Genomic DNA, 25,065 nt, shown 5'->3' with positions numbered 1-25,065 from the left:
TAAACGTCCTGGCAAAAGTTGGAAAGAGTGCTTCTCACGGGGGAGTTGGATGAGTCTCTAAATCAGTACCCTGAGCTAAACATAGATTCTCTTTCAGTGCAGTTGCCTCTCTTTCGCAAAAAATATCCCTGTAGCAGCAGGCGAGAGGCAGCAGAGGTCCTCAGGAGGCTTTCAGTGGAGGTGTGGGGGTTGGTTGACCAAGTTGAGGTGCTGATCAGAATTTTTTTTGTGGTGCCAGTGCCTTCATGTGAGCCTGAGAGGAGTTTCAGTGCACTCCACAGGTTAAAGACTTGGCTAGGGGCTATAGCATGGACCAAGAGAGACTGAACGGCGTAGTTGTCTGTAATGTACACAAAGGCAGGATCTTCTCGAGGGAAAATATCTGCCAGCAATTTGTTGGATCCATTGAAACCTGCAAACATATGTTTGGTTCATTAGTTCAGTAGTGTGTATAGCAGTGGTTCTCAACCTTTTTGGGGTACTGGAACCCCTGTGTATTTTGAGGAAAGACGGGCAAAGTTTTTGAGTGGTCCTCAGGGACCTCCACCCCCCTCTATTATTTGTAAAGTTACTGGAATCCTTGTGCTGAATACGGTTTTTCCACTTTTTTTATTTCACAGACCCCTTGCATTTACACCAGGGACCCTTAGGGGTCCATGGATCCCTGTTTGAGAACCCCTGGTGTATGTTCTTTTTTTTGTAGTTTTCAGTACATGACAGTACACTAATTATTTGTTTGATGTTATTTAAAATTGCATACTTTGGGTGACATACTTGTCCATAGCTGCTGTTTGAAGAGTTGAGACACTGACTAAACAATAAATAAGTATTTTTGAAGGATAATTTGTTTGATTTGTTTGGGTTATTTATTGAAGTAGTTATTTCGCTTTTAGAATTGTACTGATTGAGCATTTTGTTCTTGTAAAGATATTGTAATAGTCAGGCCAGTGGCACATATTTAATTACTATATAAATGTATCATAACAAGTCAAATAAAAAGGTCAATTCAATACGGAGACCAACTTTGTGATGGTTCTCAATGAAGTGTTTTAGACGAGATAACACCATGTTCATTGTATTTACGAAAACTGCACGCATAGTGTACAGTACCATTGCCACCTACTGGTATTGCTGGTCGTAAATACAACTACCTGCATACATACTGGACTGATAAGGAACACTGCTATAACTATTATTATTAGTAGTATTATAATGATTTAAACATTTGAACAAGTTGGGACAACCCTTCAGTTAACTACTGTACCTATCAATTATCCAGTAGTAGTAATTATGGTTCCTCAATATACATTTAACATATTACAACGTAGGCTGTTTTACAGCACCCTCCAAAGTTGATATCAGATTTTCGCCCCTGGTTAAAACTATAATTTTTATATCATGGATGGTCAGTCCTTGAGTCCATAGCGCTATATATACATTTTAGAGTGGTTACATTTCTCCAGCCCCAACCCTCAGCTTTTTACAGAAACAGTGTTAGGGATTCACATCGTTATTGTTTCTACTGCTGATTGCTGCCATAAGATGTGTTACAAAGTGACGAGCAAACACATTCAAACGGTCCTCCATATTACTTGGATAACTCCTGGAGAATTGATAACTTTGCGTAACGTTACATCCGATGCTTTTGTTTCACAAATATAAACTACTGATCAACATAGACAGCATTGTTGTCCAATGTCAACCATTCGATTTTCCTAAGAGAATATAGACACAGGATACTTACAGAAAGCCTGCGCCGCGCCGCTCCTCTCCTCACATATACCGGAGATCAACGGTAAACATGCATATTCCCAACCGAGATTTAGCAATCAACAACTACACTCTTCGTCTGTGGGGTTTATCAGCGGTTGGGATCCAACGTTATGGCGCATTACTGCCAAAAACACTCCTTTCTTCTGTTAGAACTTCTTCAAATGTGTATCTGGTGAGCGAGCGTGGCTGGTACGAGCAGATTGAAGTTCCACGCCCCCAGAGTTTTCTCTGCTCCTTCTAACCCGTAATTTATTCAAGCAAATAACAAAAAACTAAAACCAATATTACAAGACAAATTATTAATGAACATAAATACGTTATAATTTCTCTGCGGTTTTAGGTTTTGTTCTTGCTATAATTAATATTTTTTTCTTCCTGCTATAATTTGACCGTTGAGCAAGCTCAAACAAATAGCCAGTTGTTTCGTTGTGTCATGTATTACTGCACCAATGTTTAGTAATATGGGAGGAATGGTTATCTATAGATAGAAAACGTGACCTTTTCTTGACTCTACAGATATTTAGAAAGCATATTCAATAGTGAAATTCCATCCATTGACAACAACAATGTTGACTCCGCAGGACATTGTCGAAAGGGAAACTAATACACATATTTGTCTCTAGACACGTGAGTGTGGTCCTACACTATCTACATATACATCGATTTCTGGAGTTGATCAATGTAAGATATGCTCACAGAAGGAAAATAAATAAGCGTAATGACAATTGTGTTAGACAACTGTACTGTGTGCTAGCTATTATCCAAGTTGAACTAGAACCAGTCAAATCAGGATTTGAGGAAGGGGAGTATGAAACGTGACAATATATAATAGATAAGCTTACCAAGAAAACTGCAGAAAAGATAATACTGATCCAAACCAGATGTTCCTTGCCGATATAAGCTAAAATAGAGGTGTCCAAGAAAGTCCAGAAAAGGTTTCCCCTGCGCAGGTCATTACTGAATAAACCCTGGGTGAATGCTTAACAGTTTTTTCGACTACAATAACTATTTTTTTTCTACAACACTGCAACCCATCAGTCTGTATGAATCACACATACTTACATGAACGGTTTATGAACGACAGTTGTGGCTGCTTTGCGTGATGTATTGTTGTCTCTACCTTATTGCCCTTTATGCTGTTGTCTGTGCCCAATAATGTTTGTACCATGTTTTGTGCTGCTACCATGTTGTTGTCATGATGTGTTGCTACCATGCTGTGTTGTCATGTGTTTCTGCCATGCTATGTTGTTGTCTTAGGTCTCTCTTTATGTAGTGTCGTGCTGTCTCTCTTGTTGTGATGTGTGTTTTGTCGTATATTTATAAGTTGTTTATTTAAAAAAAAAAAAAAATGTAAAAAAATAATCCCAGCCCCAGTCCCCGCAGGAGGTCTTTTGCATTTTGGTAGGCCATCATTGTAATTAAGCATTTGTTCTTAACTAACTTGAACGAGTTAAATAAAATAAAAAATGTATCTTCATGCAAATGAATAGCAACACACCACACTGCCAGTTCATTCAACATTTCCATGAGGTTTAATACCAATCAGAAAATGTACAAAAGAAACCAGTGTTCCTTGGAAGTTGGAGAAGGATCGAGACAGAGAGAAGCCACAGAGCAGAACAGTGCAAGGCGCTTACTTCACTCTCTCTCTCCCTGTTACAGGAAACAAATATGTAGGAGTGAAGGGCTTAAGTGTGTGTGTGAGACAGAGACTGCCTGATCAGCGGTCCTCTCCAGCAGGAACTGCAGTGGTCAATCTCCTCCATTGTTTCGTGAAGAATCGTCAAAAACGTGCCTTCTAGATCACCTTCCCAACCTCTATCTTGTTCTATGGGTAATTATCCAATACATGTATTGTGAAATCTTAGAGTAGTAAACAGAACCATTATGGGTTCAAAGGAAGGCCCTACATAATATTATCATGACCCTCACACAATACACCTGCATTATGTGTGCATTACAGCTGGACAACTTTCTCATGGCTTCTGGAGGGAAATGCTGTAGGAATGCTCAACCGATGTCGATCATTCAGCCGACAGAAACTTTCAACCGTTTCTCCCCATGTGGGAGCTAATGTAATATGAATAGGTGCAGCTGCGAGGCTGAAGTAGCAAGGACATAAGTACATTGGCCAGAGGATGAGAAGGTGACACCCAGTACATATGCTATTTCTGAGTAGGGTAACATTCCCAAGATTCCATTAAGCTAAACGAACATGAGTGCATTAGCCAAGGCCATAAGTACATTTATGACAGCTGGACGAGACGGCCTACAGGGAGGAGGTGACGGCCCTTGGAGTGTGGTGTCAGGAAAATAACCTCACGCTCAATGTTAACAAAACAAAGGAGATGATCTTGGACTTCAGGAAACAGCAGAGGGAGCAGCCCCCTATCTACATTGACGGGACAGTAGTAGAGAGGGTGGAGAGTTTTAAGTTCCTCGGTGTACACATCACGGACAAACTGAAATGGTCCACCCACACAGACAGCGTGGTGAAGAAGGTGCAGCAGCTCCTCTTCAACCTCAGGAGGCTGAAGAAATTTGTCTTGTCACCAAAAACATTCACTAACTTTTACAGATGCACAATCGAGAGCATCCTGTCGGGCTGTATCACCGCCTGGTACGGAAGCTGCTCCGCCCATAACCAGAAGGCTCTTCAGAGGGTAGTGAGGTCTGCACAATGCATCACCAGGGGAAAACTATCTGCCCTCCAGGACATCTACAGGACATTAACGATGTCACAGGAATGGCAAAAAGATCATCAAGGACAACAACCATCCAAGCCACTGCCTGTTCACCCCACTATCATTGTGGGAGCTAAGCATTAAATATAAATAGGTGTAGTTGCCATGCTGAAGTAGCATGGACATGCACATTAAGAGAAGATTACACCCAGGCCATACTCTATTTCTGAAAGGGTAACATGCCAAAGAGTACATTAACCAAGGCCATACGTACATTTATGACAGCTGGACGTACTATGGTCAGAAGGATACAGGAAGGAGGATGGTAGCAACATGACTGATGACCAACAGGTGAAACATAAGCATGCAATGCATGCATTATTTTTAGAACGTGAAAAGGGTCCCGCCTCCATTATAACCTAACCAAAAGCAGAGATGAGCGTTAATTGGGCGTGAACAAGCAAAGAACTCAGACTAAAAGAAAATGGTGGCAGAAGGACTAAGGGGAGTAACTTCATTTACATATGGGATGTACCCATATGCTGTATGTGTCTAAAAGCAGAGCCAGTGCTCAGGAAGGTTGGTTGGTTGTTACGCGGATCAGCACGGCTTTACTCCTCTGTATTAAAGTCTATATTGAATTCACAAGTTCTTGTAAGAGTGTTACATTTCTGAGGCAATATTCCACGACACCCATTGTCACAGTCCTTTTCTGGCCTGGTGCCAGCGTGGGGCCAATTCGGGATGATATTTACACTATTCTCTTCAGTCCATTTAGTACTCACCATTTCTACTATATGTTCTTCACCTTCCTCTTGGTCATGTTTGTCCATGGTGATCAGCCAAGTGTCTTCTCCTTTAGTTATTGTCAAGTTGCATCCTTTCGAGTCCCAAACGACTTCTCCCAATGTCTGATGATGTGTCCATCCACAGAGTGCTATTTCTGGTGTGTCGTGGAGAATCGGATCAAATACAACGCATTACAGAACTTGTGAAATCAATTCGGCTTTTAATACAAGAGTATAGCAAGCCGGGATGGTCCGCGGAACACACCGCTTTTCCAGAGCCCTGGCTCCAGTATTTATCCACATATTGCATATGAGCCCATCCCACATGCAAATGAAGTTACATTCCAATCCGTGCATCCTGCTTGTTCAGCTCAATAACGCTCATACCTGCTTTCCGTCAGATTATAATGATGACAAGACCCTTGCTTTGTTCCTGCACTTAACTAAATGCGTTCTTTTGTTTGTGTATTATCTAAGATCAGCAGACTATGTGTCTCCTCAGTTTCTAGCATGTCCAGCTATACTAAAAATACTATACATTCCTCTATTTTACAGCCCTATGCTTTGGCTCTGCACTTAGCTCAATATGTTCCTTTGTATGTGTGTCTTTATCTCAGAGCAACAGACTATGTGTCTCCTCTGTCATTCCTTCTGCATCTCTACGTCCCAAAAATATGCGAACAATGTCTATTGGTCATCAGTTAGTCATTTGACTGACCCCCTCCTTTGTATATCCCTCTGGCCTTGGTATGTCCAGCTATCCTGGCACCTATGTGTCACCTTCCCTTCATGTAGTCTGTTTTTAGTGTTCAGCTATTCTATACATCTTATGCATTTGTCTATGTGTTATATTTGCTCCCACAGGTGGAGATTTGATTATCCTGATTGAGAGGGACCTCTGAACAGAAATGCTAAGTACATGACAGTACACTAATTATTTGTTTGATGTTATTTAAAATTGCATACTTTGGGTGACATACTTGTCCATAGCTGCTGTTTGAAGAGTTGAGACACTGACTAAACAATAAATAAGTATTTTTGAAGGATAATTTGTTTGATTTGTTTGGGTTATTTATTGAAGTAGTTATTTCGCTTTTAGAATTGTACTGATTGAGCATTTTGTTCTTGTAAAGATATTGTAATAGTCAGGCCAGTGGCACATATTTAATTACTATATAAATGTATCATAACAAGTCAAATAAAAAGGTCAATTCAATACGGAGACCAACTTTGTGATGGTTCTCAATGAAGTGTTTTAGACGAGATAACACCATGTTCATTGTATTTACGAAAACTGCACGCATACAGTGTACAGTACCATTGCCACCTACTGGTATTGCTGGTCGTAAATACAACTACCTGCATACATACTGGACTGATAAGGAACACTGCTATAACTATTATTAGTAGTAGTATTATTATAATGATTTAAACATTTGAACAAGTTGGGACAACCCTTCAGTTAACTACTGTACCTATCAATTATCCAGTAGTAGTAATTATGGTTCCTCAATATACATTTAACATATTACAACGTAGGCTGTTTTACAGCACCCTCCAAAGTTGATATCAGATTTTCGCCCCTGGTTAAAACTATAATTTTTATATCATGGATGGTCAGTCCTTGAGTCCATAGCGCTATATATACATTTTAGAGTGGTTACATTTCTCCAGCCCCAACCCTCAGCTTTTTACAGAAACAGTGTTAGGGATTCACATCGTTATTGTTTCTACTGCTGATTGCTGCCATAAGATGTGTTACAAAGTGACGAGCAAACACATTCAAACGGTCCTCCATATTACTTGGATAACTCCTGGAGAATTGATAACTTTGCGTAACGTTACATCCGATGCTTTTGTTTCACAAATATAAACTACTGATCAACATAGACAGCATTGTTGTCCAATGTCAACCATTCGATTTTCCTAAGAGAATATAGACACAGGATACTTACAGAAAGCCTGCGCCGCGCCGCTCCTCTCCTCACATATACCGGAGATCAACGGTAAACATGCATATTCCCAACCGAGATTTAGCAATCAACAACTACACTCTTCGTCTGTGGGGTTTATCAGCGGTTGGGATCCAACGTTATGGCGCATTACTGCCAAAAACACTCCTTTCTTCTGTTAGAACTTCTTCAAACGTGTATCTGGTGAGCGAGCGTGGCTGGTACGAGCAGATTGAAGTTCCACGCCCCCAGAGTTTTCTCTGCTCCTTCTAACCCGTAATTTATTCAAGCAAATAACAAAAAACTAAAACCAATATTACAAGACAAATTATTAATGAACATAAATACGTTATAATTTCTCTGCGGTTTTAGGTTTTGTTCTTGCTATAATTAATATTTTTTTCTTCCTGCTATAATTTGACCGTTGAGCAAGCTCAAACAAATAGCCAGTTGTTTCGTTGTGTCATGTATTACTGCACCAATGTTTAGTAATATGGGAGGAATGGTTATCTATAGATAGAAAACGTGACCTTTTCTTGACTCTACAGATATTTAGAAAGCATATTCAATAGTGAAATTCCATCCATTGACAACAACAATGTTGACTCCGCAGGACATTGTCGAAAGGGAAACTAATACACATATTTGTCTCTAGACACGTGAGTGTGGTCCTACACTATCTACATATACATCGATTTCTGGAGTTGATCAATGTAAGATATGCTCACAGAAGGAAAATAAATAAGCGTAATGACAATTGTGTTAGACAACTGTACTGTGCGCTAGCTATTATCCAAGTTGAACTAGAACCAGTCAAATCAGGATTTGAGGAAGGGGAGTATGAAACGTGACAATATATAATAGATAAGCTTACCAAGAAAACTCTGCAGAAAAGAGAATACTGATCCAAACCAGATGTTCCTTGCCGATATAAGATAAAATAGAGGTGTCCAAGAAAGTCCAGAAAAGGTTTCCCCTGCGCAGGTCATTACTGAATAAACCCTGGGTGAATGCTTAACAGTTTTTTCGACTACAAGAACTCTTTTTTTTCTACAACACTGCAACCCATGAGTCTGTATGAATCACACATACTTACATGAACGGTTTATGAACGACAGTTGTGGCTGCTTTGCGTGATGTATTGTTGTCTCTACCTTATTGCCCTTTGTGCTGTTGTCTGTGCCCAATAATGTTTGTACCATGTTTTGTGCTGCTACCATGTTGTTGTCACGATGTGTTGCTACCATGCTGTGTTATGTGTTTCTGCCTTGCTATGTTGTTGTCTTAGGTCTCTCTTTATGTAGTGTCGTGCTGTCTCTCTTGTTGTGATGTGTGTTTTGTCGTATATTTATAAGTTGTTTATTTAAAAAAAAAAATTAAATGTAAAAAATAATCCCAGCCCCAGTCCCCGCAGGAGGTCTTTTGCATTTTGGTAGGCCATCATTGTAATTAAGCATTTGTTCTTAACTAACTTGAACGAGTTAAATAAAATAAAAAATGTATCTTCATGCAAATGAATAGCAACACACCACACTGCCAGTTCATTCAACATTTCCATGAGGTTTAATACCAATCAGAAAATGTACAAAAGAAACCAGTGTTCCTTGGAAGTTGGAGAAGGATCGAGACAGAGAGAAGCCACAGAGCAGAACAGTGCAAGACGCTTACTTCACTCTCTCTCTCCCTGTTACAGGAAACAAATATGTAGGAGTGAAGGGCTTAAGTGTGTGTGTGAGACAGAGACTGCCTGATCAGCGGTCCTCTCCAGCAGGAACTGCAGTGGTCAACCTCCTCCATTGTTTCGTGAAGAATCGTCGAAAACTTGCCTTCTAGATCACCTTCCCAACCTCTATCTTGTTCTATGGGTAATTATCCAATACATTTATTGTGAAATCTTAGAGTAGTAAACAGAACCATTATGGGTTCAAAGGAAGGCCCTACATAATATTATCATGACCCTCACACAATACACCTGCATTATGTGTGCATTACAGCTGGACAACTTTCTCATGGCTTCTGGAGGGAAATGCTGTAGGAATGCTCAACCGATGTCGATCATTCAGCCGACAGAAACTTTCAACCGTTTCTCCCCATGTGGGAGCTAATGTAATATGAATAGGTGCAGCTGCTAGGCTGAAGTAGCAAGGACATAAGTACATTGGCCAGAGGATGAGAAGGTGACACCCAGTACATATGCTATTTCTGAGTAGGGTAACATTCCCAAGATTCCATTAAGCTAAACGAACATGAGTGCATTAGCCAAGGCCATAAGTACATTTATGACAGCTGGACGAGACGGCCTACAGGGAGGAGGTGACGGCCCTTGGAGTGTGGTGTCAGGAAAATAACCTCACGCTCAATGTTAACAAAACAAAGGAGATGATCTTGGACTTCAGGAAACAGCAGAGGGAGCAGCCCCCTATCTACATTGACGGGACAGTAGTAGAGAGGGTGGAGAGTTTTAAGTTCCTCGGTGTACACATCACGGACAAACTGAAATGGTCCACCCACACAGACAGCGTGGTGAAGAAGGTGCAGCAGCTCCTCTTCAACCTCAGGAGGCTGAAGAAATTTGTCTTGTCACCAAAAACATTCACAAACTTTTACAGATGCACAATCGAGAGCATCCTGTCGGGCTGTATCACCGTCTGGTACGGAAGCTGCTCCGCCCATAACCAGAAGGCTCTTCAGAGGGTAGTGAGGTCTGCACAATGCATCACCGGGGGAAAACTATCTGCCCTCCAGGACATCTACAGGACATTAACGATGTCACAGGAATGGCAAAAAGATCATCAAGGACAACAACCATCCAAGCCACTGCCTGTTCACCCCACTATCATTGTGGGAGCTAAGCATTAAATATAAATAGGTGTAGTTGCCATGCTGAAGTAGCATGGACATGCACATTAAGAGAAGATTACACCCAGGACATACTCTATTTCTGAAAGGGTAACATGCCAAAGAGTACATTAACCAAGGCCATACGTACATTTATGACAGCTGGACGTACTATGGTCAGAAGGATACAGGAAGGAGGATGGTAGCAACATGACTGATGACCAACAGGTGAAACATAAGCATGCAATGCATGCATTATTTTTAGAACGTGAAAAGGGTCCCGCCTCCATTATAACCTAACCAAAAGCAGAGATGAGCGTTATTGGGCGTGAACAAGCAAAGAACTCAGACTAAAAGAAAATGGTGGCAGAAGGACTAAGGGGAGTAACTTCATTTACATATGGGATGTACCCATATGCTGTATCTCTATAAAAGCAGAGCCAGTGCTGAGGAGGGTCGGTTGTTACGCGGATCAGCACGGATTCTGCTACTCTGTATTAGATTCCAAGAACACAGGATGAGATGTTACTATCCTTTGTGCAAGCACTTCCAAGAGTTAATGAACAGTGAGCGTGGTGAAATTTGGGGAGCGCATCGTCAGTAGTGTACCTTTGGTTCCTAGGGTGTTTCGGCCTTTCACACTATACACCCTCCCCAAAGGCGGCCAGCGACAGGGTGATCAATCCTACGCTTGCGTCCCATTCCCAATTAGTCATAGGAGTTGCCTTGTTGTTGATAGCCAACATCCCATGGGACTATGCATGGCAGGGGCGTCCTCCTCCTTGAGTCAAGCATTGTTGACCGGTTGCGATCTCCGGAGGAAACACAAGTTGCCGGCCAATGTCAGCTAGCATTTTCCAGTCGCGGGCCAAGCGCAGCTGGTCTCGCTCTAATGGTGTAGAGCCGCTCTTCGGTGGTTTAGCCCCTTCGCGGACAAAGTTTGTCCGTAAGGAGTGTGATGCTGCTGTGGGTGGTAGGGAGTTGGTGGCAGCTCGCTTGTCCTCCAGGGCGGACGCAAGGTTTTTAAGGACTTGGTTGTGACGCCAAGTGTAGCGTCCTTGGGTGAGGCTTGTTTTACACCCTGTGAGAATGTGCCTGAGGTTGGCTGGCATGGAACAGAGGGCACAGTCCAGATCTTCACCATACCATTGGTGAAGATTAACTGGTGTTGGAAGGACGTCATATGTTGCTCTGATGGAAAAGCTCAACCGCCTCGCTTCCATGGCCCACAGATCCTTCCAGCTGATCTTCCTCTTCTCCACACTGTCCCATCGAGTCCACTGTCCCTGTTTGGCAAGAGAGACTGCCTTGGCCCACCTTGCAGCCTCCTCCTGATGGCGTACTTCCTGCACTACCATCTTCCGCCGCTCTGGTGCAGTGGCCTTACTCCAAGCAGCACGGCTAGTTAGCCCAAGGCCTCCTCTCCCTTGCTGAACATGACCCACAATGTCAGCATGTCTGAGGGCTGCTGTTGCCTCCTGGACTGCTTTTCCTGGCCTCCATTTGCGCCCAGTTGCCAAGGTCGGCGCGTTGTTGCTCACCACTGGGTCTTGAGATTCATTCAGTGTCATCTGGAGCCTGGTTTTTGCACACTTGAATTCCTCTGTTAGACTGGTGAGGGGCAGCTTGAGGACACCATCTCCATAGAGGCCTATGGTGGTAAGGCATCGTGGAACTCCGAGCCACTTCTTTAAGTAGCCTGTGACTCCTCTTTCCATCTTCTCCACTGTTGAGATTGGAACCTCATACAGTGCTAAGGGCCACAACACCCGGGGTAGGAGACCAAACTGCAGACACCAGGCCTTTAACTTTCCAGGTAGCTGGGTGTTGTCGATGGACTGTAGGCTACTACTGATGTCTTTGTGCAGCTGTTGCACCTGGTCTTTATCATTCAGGCTTGCATCATACCACCTTCCAAGGCTTTTTACCGGCTGCTCAGACACTGTTGGGATTTGGTCTCCAATGAAGAATTTCAGGTCAGAGAGTACTCCCTTCACAATCGAGATGCTGCGTGACTTGGATGGTTTAATCTTCATATGGGCCCAGCTGATGTTCTCCTCGAGTTTTCTGAGCAGTCTCCTGGTGCATGGGACAGTGGTGGTCAATGTTGTAATGTCGTCCATGTAGGCTCTGAGTGGAGGGAGGCGGAAACCAGAGTCGACTCGCTGTCCACCAACAACCCATTTTGAGGATCTGATGATAAACTCCATTGCCATTGTGAATGCCAACGGAGAAATGGTACATCCCGCCATTATACCTACATTCAGGCACTGCCATGAGGTGGTGAACTCTGAGGTGGTGAAGCAGAACTGCAGATCCTGGAAGTACGACTTCACCAGGTTTGTGATGGTGGTATGTGGAAAAATCTGAAGGCAGACCACAGGAGTTCATGGGGCACAGAGCCAAATGCATTGTCGAGGTCGAGGAAGACTACATGGAGGTCCCTTTTCTCCACCTTGGCCATTTGGATCTGGTGCCAGATCATGCTGGAATGTTCCAAGCAGCCAGAGAACCCTGATATTCCTGCCTTCTGTACAGATGTATCGACGTACGCATTCCTTTGCAGGTACTCGGCCATCCTCTGGGCAATGACCCTAAAGAAGATTTTACCCTCGACATTCAGTAAGGAGATTGGGCGGAATTGGCTGATGTTCACTGCATCCTTCTCCTTAGGGATCAGGACCCCGCCTGCCCTACGCCACACTTTGGGTATTATCTTCTTCTGCCAAGCTGTTCTCATAAGCCCCCAGAGGAACCTCAGGACGTCTGGTGCGTTCTTATACACTTTGTACGGGACTCCATTTGGCCCCGGGGCTGATGCTGTTCTTGCCCGTCGAACTGTGTTTTCCACCTCTTTCCATGTCGGAGGGCTGGTCTCAATATGATGTTCCGGGGGTTCAATAGGTGGGATATCTGATGGGATGGCCAGATGTTCATGTCGCTTTGAGTCAAAGTTTGTTGTTCTCAGGTGCTCCTCTAGGTCTTTCTTTGTTGTTTTTAGAGCTCCACTTTTTTCCTTTGTGAAGAGACTTTTAAGGAACTTGAAGGGATCTTTATAGAATCGAGTTCTAGTTTGTTCTTTCTTCCTTCTGCGTTTCCGTAGGTTCTCTGCTCTACGGAGGGATGCCAACTGGGTTTTGATGTCAGCCTGAAGTGCCTCTATGCCCTCCTTTTCCACTTCCGAGGCCTTCTTCCACTGTTTCTTAAGCTGCCGCCTTTCTTGAACGAGGCGCTTGATTTCTTGTTGCCTCCTGGAAACTGGTGGGGTTGGAACCTTTCTCCCGCCTTTTGCCTCTTCCACTCCAAATCTTTCTGTCCCATACTCATAGATGATGTCCCCCATCCTCTCCAACTTCTTCTCCACTGTGCCTCGAAGTTTCTCGAGGGTCAAGGTAAGGTCAGTATTCACTGTTTCCCACAACTTCTTGTCACTGGCGCCAGGCCACTTCACATACGGTCTGTGCCCTGGTAGTCTCCTCTCGACTGCAGGTCTGGGAGGCTGGGTGAGTTCCACTCCTGTTGTTGGTTCCACCTCAGTTTCTACTTCGGTGCTTGAGTTTACGTCCTCCATGACAGTGGTACTGATGCACTGCAAACTATGGTTTGCGTCCAGTTGCTGTGCTTCATTCGACTGATTTGATCGCTTTCGCAGAAAGTAATCAATGCGAGTTCTCTGTCTCTCTTTACCCAAACACCCCTTCTTCCCCTGGTGGATCCTCAACCCATGGTGTGATGTAACTTTCCTCCAACCACAGACACATACCTGCATCTGTTTGTGGCCCACTGTTGCAGCAGAACTTGTGACAGTTGCTGTGGTGTTCTCTTGTGCTGTGCTCTCATTACTCGTAGTCGTTTCCAGTCCAGTCATTACCATGTTGTCAGCCGATGAGTCATCTTCCGCCCCCGCTCTCGCAGACTCTAGGGGTATTCTCGTATGTTGACTTTCTGTAGCTAAAGCGGGTGTTTCCAACATACTGCGAAGCATGGGAAACTACAGAAATGGGAAGCTACCCCATGACTGTCCCAGTGGGGTCTATTCCCTCCTGTCAGCCGTCTCTCCGTGCCGCCACAAGGACTTCCCCCTGTTGTCAGCTGATCTTTCTCAGCAGTCACTGGACAAGTCCAGATATTCAGATTCCAAGAACACAGGATGAGATGTTACTATCCTTTGTGCAAGCACTTCCAAGAGTTAATGAACAGTGAGCGTGGTGAAATTTGGGGAGCGCATCGTCAGTAGTATTAAAGTCTATATTGAATTCACAAGTTCTTGTAAGAGTGTTATATTTCTGAGACAATTTTCCACGACAACATCCAGAAGGCGAGGTCAGTACGGGTGCATCAAAGCGTGGACCGAGAGACTGAAAAACAGCTTCTATCTCAAGGCCATCAGACTGTTAAACAGCCATCACTAACATTGAGTGGCTGCTGCCAACATACTGACTCAACTCCAGCTACTTTAATAATGGAAAAATTGATGTAATCAATTTATCACTAGCCACTTTATATTATATAATGTTTACATACCCTACATTACTCATCTCATATGTATATACTGTACGCTATACCATCTACTGTATCTTGCCATCTTGATGTAATTAAATGTATCACTGTTAGGAATATTATGAATAATGACTAAACAATATCTACATTTTAATTAGAACTATAACTAATGAAACGTATACTCTGTTTTATTATATCTGATTAAACAATATTCATTCATAAGGAAGGGATTGTGGAGCATGAAACAGGGGGTAATGAAATAAAATAAATACCATTCCAACCAGGTTGGAGAGGACTGGAATTGTGGGTTTTGAAGTAAGCAAAAAGGGCCGTTAACCTATGGTTGAACCGACTCAACTTAGCTCTGGGATGTTTCGATAAGGCAGAGAGTGTTTTCCTGGGTTTTCCATTATCTGGAACTGTCTTCTAAATAGTGATGGATGAAGGTGAAGATTCCAGAAGTTAATCTAGATAAGTGTGTGTCTGGAGTGAGCGAGCTAGTGGGTTGGAATAAACTATTGAACCCGTTCTGTCCTTGTCGATAGGAGGAAGGAGAATAAATAACCTATGACGTCATATTTTGTATATAGACGGTTGTTCTTGGTTTCATGGGAGCGCGCTCCGAGAATAAATACTATTATCTCATTTTGATTAGACTGGTCTCTGTCTATTTTATGCAAATGAGAATCTTACAAATTCTCATAGAATAGACGAAGAGAATTCAATTAATGAAAACATATTGGAATTATGAAATTACATTAACAATCACTAGCCACTTTAAACAATGCCACTTTATATAATGTTCTCATACTCTACATTACTCATCTCATATGTATATACTGTACGCTATATCATCTACTGCATCTTGCCATCTTGATATAATGTATCACTAGCCACTTTAAACAATGCCACTTTTTATGTTTTCATACCCTACATTACTGATCTCATATGTACATGTATATACTGTACTCTATACCATCTACTGCATCTTGCCTATGCCGTTCGGGCCATCACTCATTTATATATTTTTATGTACATATTCGTATTAATTCCTTTACACTTGTGTGCATAAGGTAGTTGTTGTGAAATTGTTAGGTAATATTACTTGTTAGATATTACTGCATGGTCAGAACTAGAAGCACAAGTATTTCGCTACACTTGCATTAACACCTGCTAACCATGTGTATGTGACAAGTACATTTGATTTGATTTGACATACTAATGTCACAAGGACACAGGAAAGAGGATGGTAGCAACACAACCAACAGGTGAAACATAAGCTTGCAATAAATGCATTATTTTTGTATGACATAAGGGGTCCCGCCACCATTATAACCTAACCGGAAGTCGATATGGGCGTTCTTGGGCGAGAACAAGCAAAGAACTCAGACTAAAAGATAATGGTGGCAGAAGGACTAAGGGGAGTAACTTCATTTACATATGGGATGTACCCATATGCTGTATGTGTCTAAAAGCAGAGCCAGTGCTCAGGAAGGTTGGTTGGTTGTTACGCGGATCAGCACGGCTTTGCTACTTTGTATTAAAGTCTATATTGAATTCACAAGTTCTTGTAAGAGTGTTACATTTCTGAGGCAATATTCCACGACACCCATTGTCACAGTCCTTTTCTGGCCTGGTGCCAGCGTGGGGCCAATTCGGGATGATATTTACACTTTTCTCTTCAGTCCATTTAGTACTCACCATTTCTACTATATGTTCTTCACCTTCCTCTTGGTCATGTTTGTCCATGGTGATCAGCCAAGTGTCTTCTCCTTTAGTTATTGTCAAGTTGCATCCTTTCGAGTCCCAAACGACTTCTCCCAATGTCTGATGATGTGTCCATCCACAGAGTGCTATTTCTGGTGTGTCGTGGAGAATCGGATCAAATACAACGCATTACAGAACTTGTGAAATCAATTCGGCTTTTAATACAAGAGTATAGCAAGCCGGGATGGTCCGCGGAACACACCGCTTTTCCAGAGCCCTCGCTCCAGTATTTATCCACATATTGCATATGAGCCCATCCCACATGCAAATGAAGTTACATTCCAATCCTTGCATCCTGCTTGTTCAGCTCAATAACGCCCATACCTGCTTTCCGTCAGATTATAATGATGACAAGACCCTTGCTTTGTTCCTGCACTTAGCTAAATGCATTCTTTTGTTTGTGTATTATCTAGGATCAGCAGACTATGTGTCTCCTCAGTTTCTAGCATGTCCAGCTATACTAAAAATACTATACATTCCTCTATTTTACAGCCCTATGCTTTGGCTCTGCACTTAGCTCAATATGTTCCTTTGTATGTGTGTCTTTATCTCAGAGCAACAGACTATGTGTCTCCTCTGTCATTCCTTCTGCATCTCTACGTCCCAAAAATATGCGAACAATGTCTATTGGTCATCAGTTAGTCATTTGACTGACCCCCTCCTTTGTATATCCCTCTGGCCTTGATATGTCCAGCTATCCTGGCACCTATGTGTCACCTTTCCTTCTTCTAGTCTGTTTTTAGTGTTCAGCTATTCTATACATCTTATGCATTTGTCTATGTGTTATATTTGCTCCCACAGGTGGAGATCTGATTATCCTGATTGAGAGGGACCTCTGAACAGAAATGCTAACCTTATCATTCTCCTCGGGTTGTTCAGCAGGCTCCTCTCTTCTCTTTCTTTTTTCAACATATTGCTTGATTGTACATGAGCTTGCTGTCCCTTCCCCCTTGTTTACTGTTGCTCTTGTCATGTCAATGTCATTGTCCTTCTATTTTTCTATTTTTAACAGTCTGTTAAGGGGACCAAACAATAGCTGAAAAGTCAATTGTGGGGAAATCTCCCTCCTCTTCAGCCTGTAGAAATTCTCCCTCTCCTCCCTCCTGGGAGGTTCCCTCCTCTGGCCGGACTTGGCTTCCATCTGAAAAGGCATACATTTCAGGGAAGAGTCGCTCCCACTCTGTAGGTGGTATTTCGGGGTCCCACTGTAGAGGGCTTCCGTCAGGGAGATCTGCCAGAGTAGATATATCGACAGGAGTAACAGGCATGTCAACCCTGGACTCTCTGGCCCTTCAGGAGAGAATAACCGTTGTTTGCAGTTTTTTTCTCCAGCATTGTCTTTCTTTTGTCCTCCTCTTGGTGCATTAGGCGGTGCATCAGTTGTATCCTGGCTTCCACCTGGTCTGCTGACTTACATTTACATTTAAGTCATTTAGCAGACGCTCTTGACTCCTCCCCGGCGTCTCGATCTCCTCCGCTGCTCCTGCTCCTTCCGGGCTCCCGTCTGATGAATCAGCATCCTCTGTGTCCTCATATCTAGGCGGTTGTCTCCTCCTCTGCGATGGGACCTTGGTGCAGTGGTTTAGATGGTACCACGTTTTGCTCCCTTTCACCTGGTCCTTCTCTCCTCGGCTGATTCCACTTCCTCCGGAACACCCGAAGGTAGACCAGACCCCCTGGTATCACCGGAGCCTTTTCTCCTGTAAATATATAGCTTTGTGTATCTCAGTTAGTTTCAACTCACTTTCCAACAGATCTAATTAAGGACCTTTATAGAATTCTCCTAAGGTTGGTGTAGGCATGGGTCGACCTGTAAGCATTTCATGCGGTGTTAGATGTGTGGTTCTGTTAGTTTCCATGCGACAACTCATTAAAGCAAGCGGTAAAGCATCCACCCAATTAAGCCCTGAAGGTACACAGATCTTTGTTATCTTCGCTTCGAGGGTGCCGTTAACTTTTTCAACTAAACCTTGCGATTGCAGATTCTTAATTGTTGTATTATTGTTTTTACAACTTTTTGTGTAAATGCTGAGCCATAGTCTGAACTAATTTCCAACGGAATACCAAACCTAGGTATTACTTCTCTTATTAGGAATTTTACCACTGTACTTGATCCCTGATCACCTGACGGTATTGCTTCTATCCATCTGCTGAACCTGTCTATGACAACTAACATGTACCTTTTACCACGTATCGGTTTTATCATGTCTACATAGTCCATCACAATGTGTCGAAACTGACCTTCTGGAACCGGTATGTGACCTATGGGCGCTGTTATACCTTTAGGTATGTTATTTGTCGCACATATTTCACATCTTGATAACACTTCATCTACTGTTGCCTGTAGATAAGGTGACCAAAAACCTTGTTTTTTTCTTTTTCTTATTACCTCCCCCCTTGCACCATGATCTAAATCATGTGCATCATTAATAAGTAAAGACAATAAGGTAGTGGTAGCAAGTATGGCACCATCATGTGCTCTCCACACGCCATGTCTATCAACAGAGGCTCCCCTCTGTAACCAGGTATTTGGCTCATTCCAGCGCGAGACTGGATTTGGACTTACTCAGCCGGAGATGGTATTGGTGCAAAAATGGTCCTTTTGTTCGATTAATTCCGTCGATATATATCCAAAATGTCCATATATTTGTCTCGTTTGATCCAGAAAAACACAGGTTCTAACTTGCGCAACGTGACTACAAAATATCAAAAAAATTACCTGTAAACTTTGCCAAGACATTTAAAACTACTTTTGTAATTCAACTTTTATTATTCAATTTTTACTTTTATTTTGTAAAGTAAACAATCGATCAAATTGAAGACGGGATGATCTGTGTTCAATACAGGAAGAAAACAAACTGACGCTACCTTTCTGGTCACGCGCCTCTAACAAACAGTACACTTGAAGTGACCCTCGTTTTGAACAGGGCTACTTCTTCATTACACAAAGGAAAAATCTCAACCAATATCTAAAGACTGGTGACATCCAGTGGAAGCGGTAGGAACTGCAAGAAGGTCCCTGAGAAATCTGGATTCCCCCCCCAAAAAAATTAGAATGGTTTTTCCTCAGGGTTTCGCCTGCTCCATAAGTTCTGTTGTACTCACAGACATGATTCAAACAGTTTTAGAAACTTCAGAGTGTTTTCTATCCAAATCAGTGAAAATCATACCATCAGAGATATGGTCACAACATGATACAGATGTTGGGTTGGTGAAGTCAGCAAGTCCTGTTAACATCAAAGTAAAACCTGATGCTAAACCTCCTTGGAAAGCCCAATATCGTATCAAGCCTGAAGCTGAAGAAGGGATATGTTCAACAATTGAAGGACTGCTCAGGGCAGGTGTATTGATAGAGATGCCAAGCCTTTGCAATACACCTTTGCTGCCTGTTCTCAAAGTCAATGGTAAAAAATGGAGACTGGTACATTACTTAACTTTTTGGTGACAGGAGGCAGTATTTTCACAACCAGATGAAAAGCATGCCCAAAGTAAACTGCCTGTTACTCAGGCCCAGAAGCTAGGATATGCATATAATTGGATTTGGATGGAAAACACTCTAAAGTTTCCAAAACTGTTAAAATAATGTCTGTGAGTATAACAGAACTGATATCACTGTCACGAACCTCGCTGAAGAGGGTGCCTCTTCCTGTTCGGGCGGGGCTTGGCGGTCGTCGTCACCGGCCTATTAGCTGCCATCGATTCCTTTTCCGTTTGTGTTGGTTAGTGGTTAATTGGGTACACCTGTTTTGTATTAGGGTTTGTTTGTAGGGTATTTAAGGGCACTAGGCCGGCTGGGTATTTTGTGCGGGCTTGTTTTTTGTTACTCTGTTTTTGATGGTGTGACTTGTTTTCTTATCTTTATTCTCTGGTCTATTTTGTCCTGTTGTTTTGGACTGGCAACCTATATACGCCCTGTGTGTTGGCGTGATCATTTTCGGTTGCACCGGTGTAATAAATTTGATAAACGACAGAACCCTGCTCTCTGCGCCTGATTCCATCCACCACTCATAGTTATTCATAACAATCACAGGCGAAAACCTGAGAAAAATCCATCCAGGAAGTGGAATTATTTTCATGTGGCTGTTTTTCAACTCAATGCTTATAGAGAATCCAATGGGTTAGGAATCAGATTGCAGTTCCTATGGCTTCCACTAGATCTCAACAGTCTTTAGACGTGTTTTCAGGCTTTTATTTTGAAAAACGACGAGTAAAAAGCTATTTTGGTCAGAGGAAGTATGCAGACCTGATTTGGACCCGCACCGGTTGTTATTTTTCCTTTCTATTGAAAACGGTATTGTCCGGTATAAATATTATTGACTATAAAGACAATAAACAACCTGAGGATTAATTATAAACATTGTTTGCCATGTTTCAACAAACTTTACCGGTACTTTTAGTATGTATTCGTCTACGTGTTGTGACTGCCTTGGAGCCATTTGATTACTGAACAAAAGTTCATCTTTAAGCCGATGTATAACACTTGTATATTTTAAGAATGCTTATTATGTGTATTTCTGTACTTTGAATTTGGCGCTCTGCAATTTCACCGGATGTTGGCCAGGTGGGACGCTAGAGTCCCACATACCCTAGAGAGGTTAACTTTATTCAGTGTATTGGATCCTATTTAATACCTTTTTCCTTCTAATTCAGTTATTTATAATATCTGTACCTTATCTATTTTTATTTATTCCTTTATATTATCCTATCCGATTGTTACTTTTTGCTTTATTCCTAATTTATTCTATCTATTCTCAGCACTAGTTCCTAGTTCAATGAGTTTCTCCCAACCCACTCTCTCTTTCTAGTTACTGTGACCTTACATTCCTGTCCTTCCCTTCAGGCTATGTCTCCCTAGGGATTCTGTTGCTACAGAGTGCTTGATCGCTCCCTGTTTTCTCCTATCGTCCTTCGCGATGCTTTAATTCTCTTCTAGCAAATGCCATTATGAACTATGCCACAATACTATTCTCGATGTATTCGTTGCCCTATTTATTCTAAATAGCCTGGGTTTATATCAACCATATAGTATAGTTTATGCCTATCTGTTTTATCTCTCCACTACACACACCGGTATATACTACATTGGTCTTGTTTAATGTTTTATTTAACCTATGCATCCCAGAATAGTTACAGTATCTAATACACTATTATGCCAATGTCCTATCTTTACATAGTTATTTTTAATCAATACCTTTTGATTCTATTCCCTCTTCCCAGTGAGCGCTAGATGTGCCCTTCTCAAATTACGCTCAATTAACTGTCACAGAGAGGCTTTGCGCAATCCTTCACTAGACCAGTAACACACACAATGTTCTTTCTTATTTAACTGCAGTCTTAGCTTACTCTGCTACAGTTCCGCTACACAGAGAAGCTTATGCTTATTAATAAGGCTTTTATTCACACTCATTCAAGCTTTTATTCACATTTACTCGTACACATACTATGTTTTTCCCAAAACGACCTATAGTTTTTAGCCTAGCCTGATACAATTCCGCAAACACAGGAAGAAGTTATTCCGTAGGATTTTGTGGTATGATGGGAATTCTGCCAAATCGGGTCCGAGAGTCCCATCATTCCCTATTCACCCGCCTCGTCCTCTGTTCATCAGAGTGGTATTCGCAAAGTGACCTACTAATTAAAAATCCCTGTTTAGCCAGACGGAGCGTTTTATTTGCAGGATTTATTTTGCAGTTGAACATCGCAAAATCGGGTCGACGTTCCACTGCGCCCTATCTATTCACCTAAGCGGACCCCCGTCTTGGGGAGGTATCGTGAATAATCTACCCAGAGCAGATTTTTTCTTAATTGTTAAAAGTGGTATTGTAGGTTTTTATTTGATTTGTGTTGATAATATATCCAGGTAGCCGCAGCCCCACACCAGGCCAGGCAGTCTAGCCAAGGAGAGCAAACAAACGCACCACTCAGACCACACAAGGTCCCCGGATGAATGCTCCGGTGAGAGGGGCAACCTGAATCACGCACCCAACACAAACCACTTGATCAGGTTGAATGGGCTGTGACCCCTCTTAGGCCGCCCCATCCCGCATGCGGGATCGTTACTACAGCCTCAAGCTCATTACCATAACGCAACATTAGCGATTTCTAAAAATTGCAAATGAAATGAAATAAATATGCCTGCCCTCAAGCTTATCCTTTTCTTAACAATCCTGTCGTCTCAGATTTTCAAAATATGCTTTAGAACCAGAGAAAATCAATAATTTGTGTAAGAGTGGTGATAGCTAGCTTAGCATTTAGCGTTAGCATTTAGCACGCAACATTCACAAAAACCAGCAAAGGGATCAAATAAAATAATTTACCTTTGAAGAACTTCAGATGTTTCAATGAGGAGACTCTCAGTTACATAGCAGATGTCCAGTTTTTCCTGAAAGATTCTTGTGTAGGACACAACGTTCCGTTTTGTTACTATGCATTTGGCTACCGAAACTAACCGAAAATTCAGTCACCTAAACGTCAAACTTTTTTCCGAATTAATTCCATAATATCGACTGAAACATGGAAAACGTTGTTTGAATCAATCCTCAATGTGCTTTGTCATATATCTCTTCATTGAAATGCTGTCCCTGGAAGCGTGCATTCTTCTCTGATTCGGATGGAAAAATGCTGGTACCTGACTTTTGCGCACCAATTTCCACGCAGACACCGTGCGGGACACTTGGTAATTGTAGGCTCTTATGGTCAATCTTCCAATGATATGCCTACAAATACGTCACAATGCTGCAGACACCTGGGGGAAACGATAGGAAGTGTCCGTTTATTCCTGTCGCATTCACAGCCATATAAGGAGATCATGGAAAACGTGCCTCCAGAAATCCTGTTGATTTCCTGGTCACTCAAACATCTTGGTTTTGCCTGTAGATTTTGTTCTATGGCACTCACAGTGAACATCTTTGCAGTTCTGGAAACGTCAGAGTGTCTTCTTTCCAAAACTATCAATTCCAAGCATAGTCGAGCATCTTTTCGTGACAAAATATTGCGCTAAAAACGGGCACGTCTTTTTATCCAAAAATGAAATACTGCCCCTATAGGTCTAACAGGTTTTAATGCACATCCCTAAACAGGTCCTGAAACAGTCCACGCCATGTGGGTCCGTTGAGCGGTCCGACCAGAGCAAGTGCAATCCCCCTCCACCAAACACCTGACACCAGCAAGGTCCACAAGTGAATTCAATATAGACTTTAATACAGAGTAGTGTTATATAAATATCTGTAAACATTCATATACATAGTTCATATATTATACAGCGCCAAGCCAAACCGCCTGACTCAAGTCATCTTATGTACCCCTGCTAAAACAGGAACTAGCTCACACAGCCAGCAATAAAACTACCCCCTAACACTATCCCCTCAGCTTTGTTGTCTTACGACCCCAGGAAACAAAGACATTCCATCGCATGAACACATACACCCAGCCATAGTAAACTGCCCCTCTACCTCACGAACCCCTGACACAAACACAAACACAAACAGTCTTCTCCTCTTTTACTGGTTGGGTGCCCAGAACAGAAGACTGCTGTGCACCAATGGGGGCTTCTACTCTGGCTAGAGCGGGTCCGCCTCCAACCCTACGGGACCATTCAGAAGACGTCACGACAAGACTCTACCTACCTTATTCTATGTATAAAAATGAATGTAACCTTTGTATAAGTTCTCTTTTTCACCTGACCCCTCATCGGGTTATATGAACTAGATCCGTGCACGATGTAAAACAAGATATCTTTGACCAATAAACAGCCTTTTTGATACACCTGATTCCACTCTGTCCAGCGCCGTTGATTTGCATTCCCTCTCCAATATAAAACACTAACAGTAGTAAAGCCGTGCTGATCCGTAGAACAACCAACCTCTCTGCTTTTATAGCTTTACAGCCTCATATACAGCATATGGGTACACCTGTCTCTGCCCGGCCGGTTCCCCTCTCTCCACTGGGATTCTCTGCCTCTAACCCTATTACAGGGGCTGAGTCACTGGCTTACTGGTGCTCTCCTTGCCTTCCCTAGGAGGGGTGCATCACTTGAGTGGGTTGAGTCACTGATGTGGTCTTCCTACGTAGACAGACTAGAAGTAAGATTAGGAAACAATAGTTTCAGAATGCCAAACGATGGAGGTGATTTACGTAGAATGGAGTGACTATGTATGATGTTTCAAAGTATAACTGTATATAAAGAGATCTCGTAGTCTGGGACCGGCAGTTGCTCTATGGACCACTCGGCGTATGTACAGTGGGGCAAAAAAAGTATTTAGTCAGCCACCAATTGTGCAAGTTCTCCCACTTAAAAAGATGAGGCCTGTAATTTTCATTATAGGTACACTTCAACTATAACAGGCAAAATGAGAAAATAAAATCCAGAAAATCACATTGTAGGAGTTTTAATGAATTTATTTGCTAATTAAGTAATTAATTCATTCGCAAATTATGGCAAATTATCTCTCATCTTTTCAAGTGGGAGAACTTGCACAATTGGTGGCTGACTAAATACGTTTTTGCCCCACTGTATTTTGAATTCACAAGCTCCGGTGTCTAAGAGATATTTTTAAGAAGTATTTCCATGACAGTTCCCACTCCCCTCACCACCCCTACTCTGGGCCTACCTACTTTACTCTGGGTGTGTGTGTGTGTGTGTCTGAGAGAGAGATCAGTGTGTATCAGTCCAGACCAGCGTGTCAAATCTACGGCCTGTGGCCCAGATCCATCCCGTGAGCCCCTTCAAACCGTACCGCAGGAGGTTTGAATGTAAAAAAATAA

The 25,065-nt window shown here is 42.4% G+C and overlaps 1 protein-coding gene across 5 annotated transcripts in view; it reads right to left on the bottom strand.

The window, feature by feature from the left end:
- Positions 1–8,403, bottom strand: part of LOC118392374 (uncharacterized) — a 34,744-nt gene extending 26,341 nt beyond the window's left edge. The window contains exon 1 of one of the 5 annotated variants that reach the window (XM_035784314.2): positions 8,294–8,403. The gene's annotated coding sequence lies outside the window, so the exon portion shown is untranslated. Of the gene's footprint in view, positions 1–1,744; positions 1,986–2,835; positions 2,892–7,200; positions 7,451–8,071; positions 8,240–8,293 lie in introns of those variants that run through there. The other 4 variants (XM_035784313.2, XM_052460208.1, XM_052460209.1 and 1 more) reach the window with 4 other exon arrangements.
- Between the last annotated feature and the right edge of the window lie 16,662 nt (positions 8,404–25,065).

Source organism: Oncorhynchus keta, chromosome 13 (genome assembly GCF_023373465.1).
Source record: "Oncorhynchus keta strain PuntledgeMale-10-30-2019 chromosome 13, Oket_V2, whole genome shotgun sequence".
NCBI lineage: Eukaryota > Metazoa > Chordata > Actinopteri > Salmoniformes > Salmonidae > Oncorhynchus > Oncorhynchus keta.
Note: the sequence above shows the minus strand (reverse complement) of the source record. Positions and strands in the feature narration are given on the sequence as shown.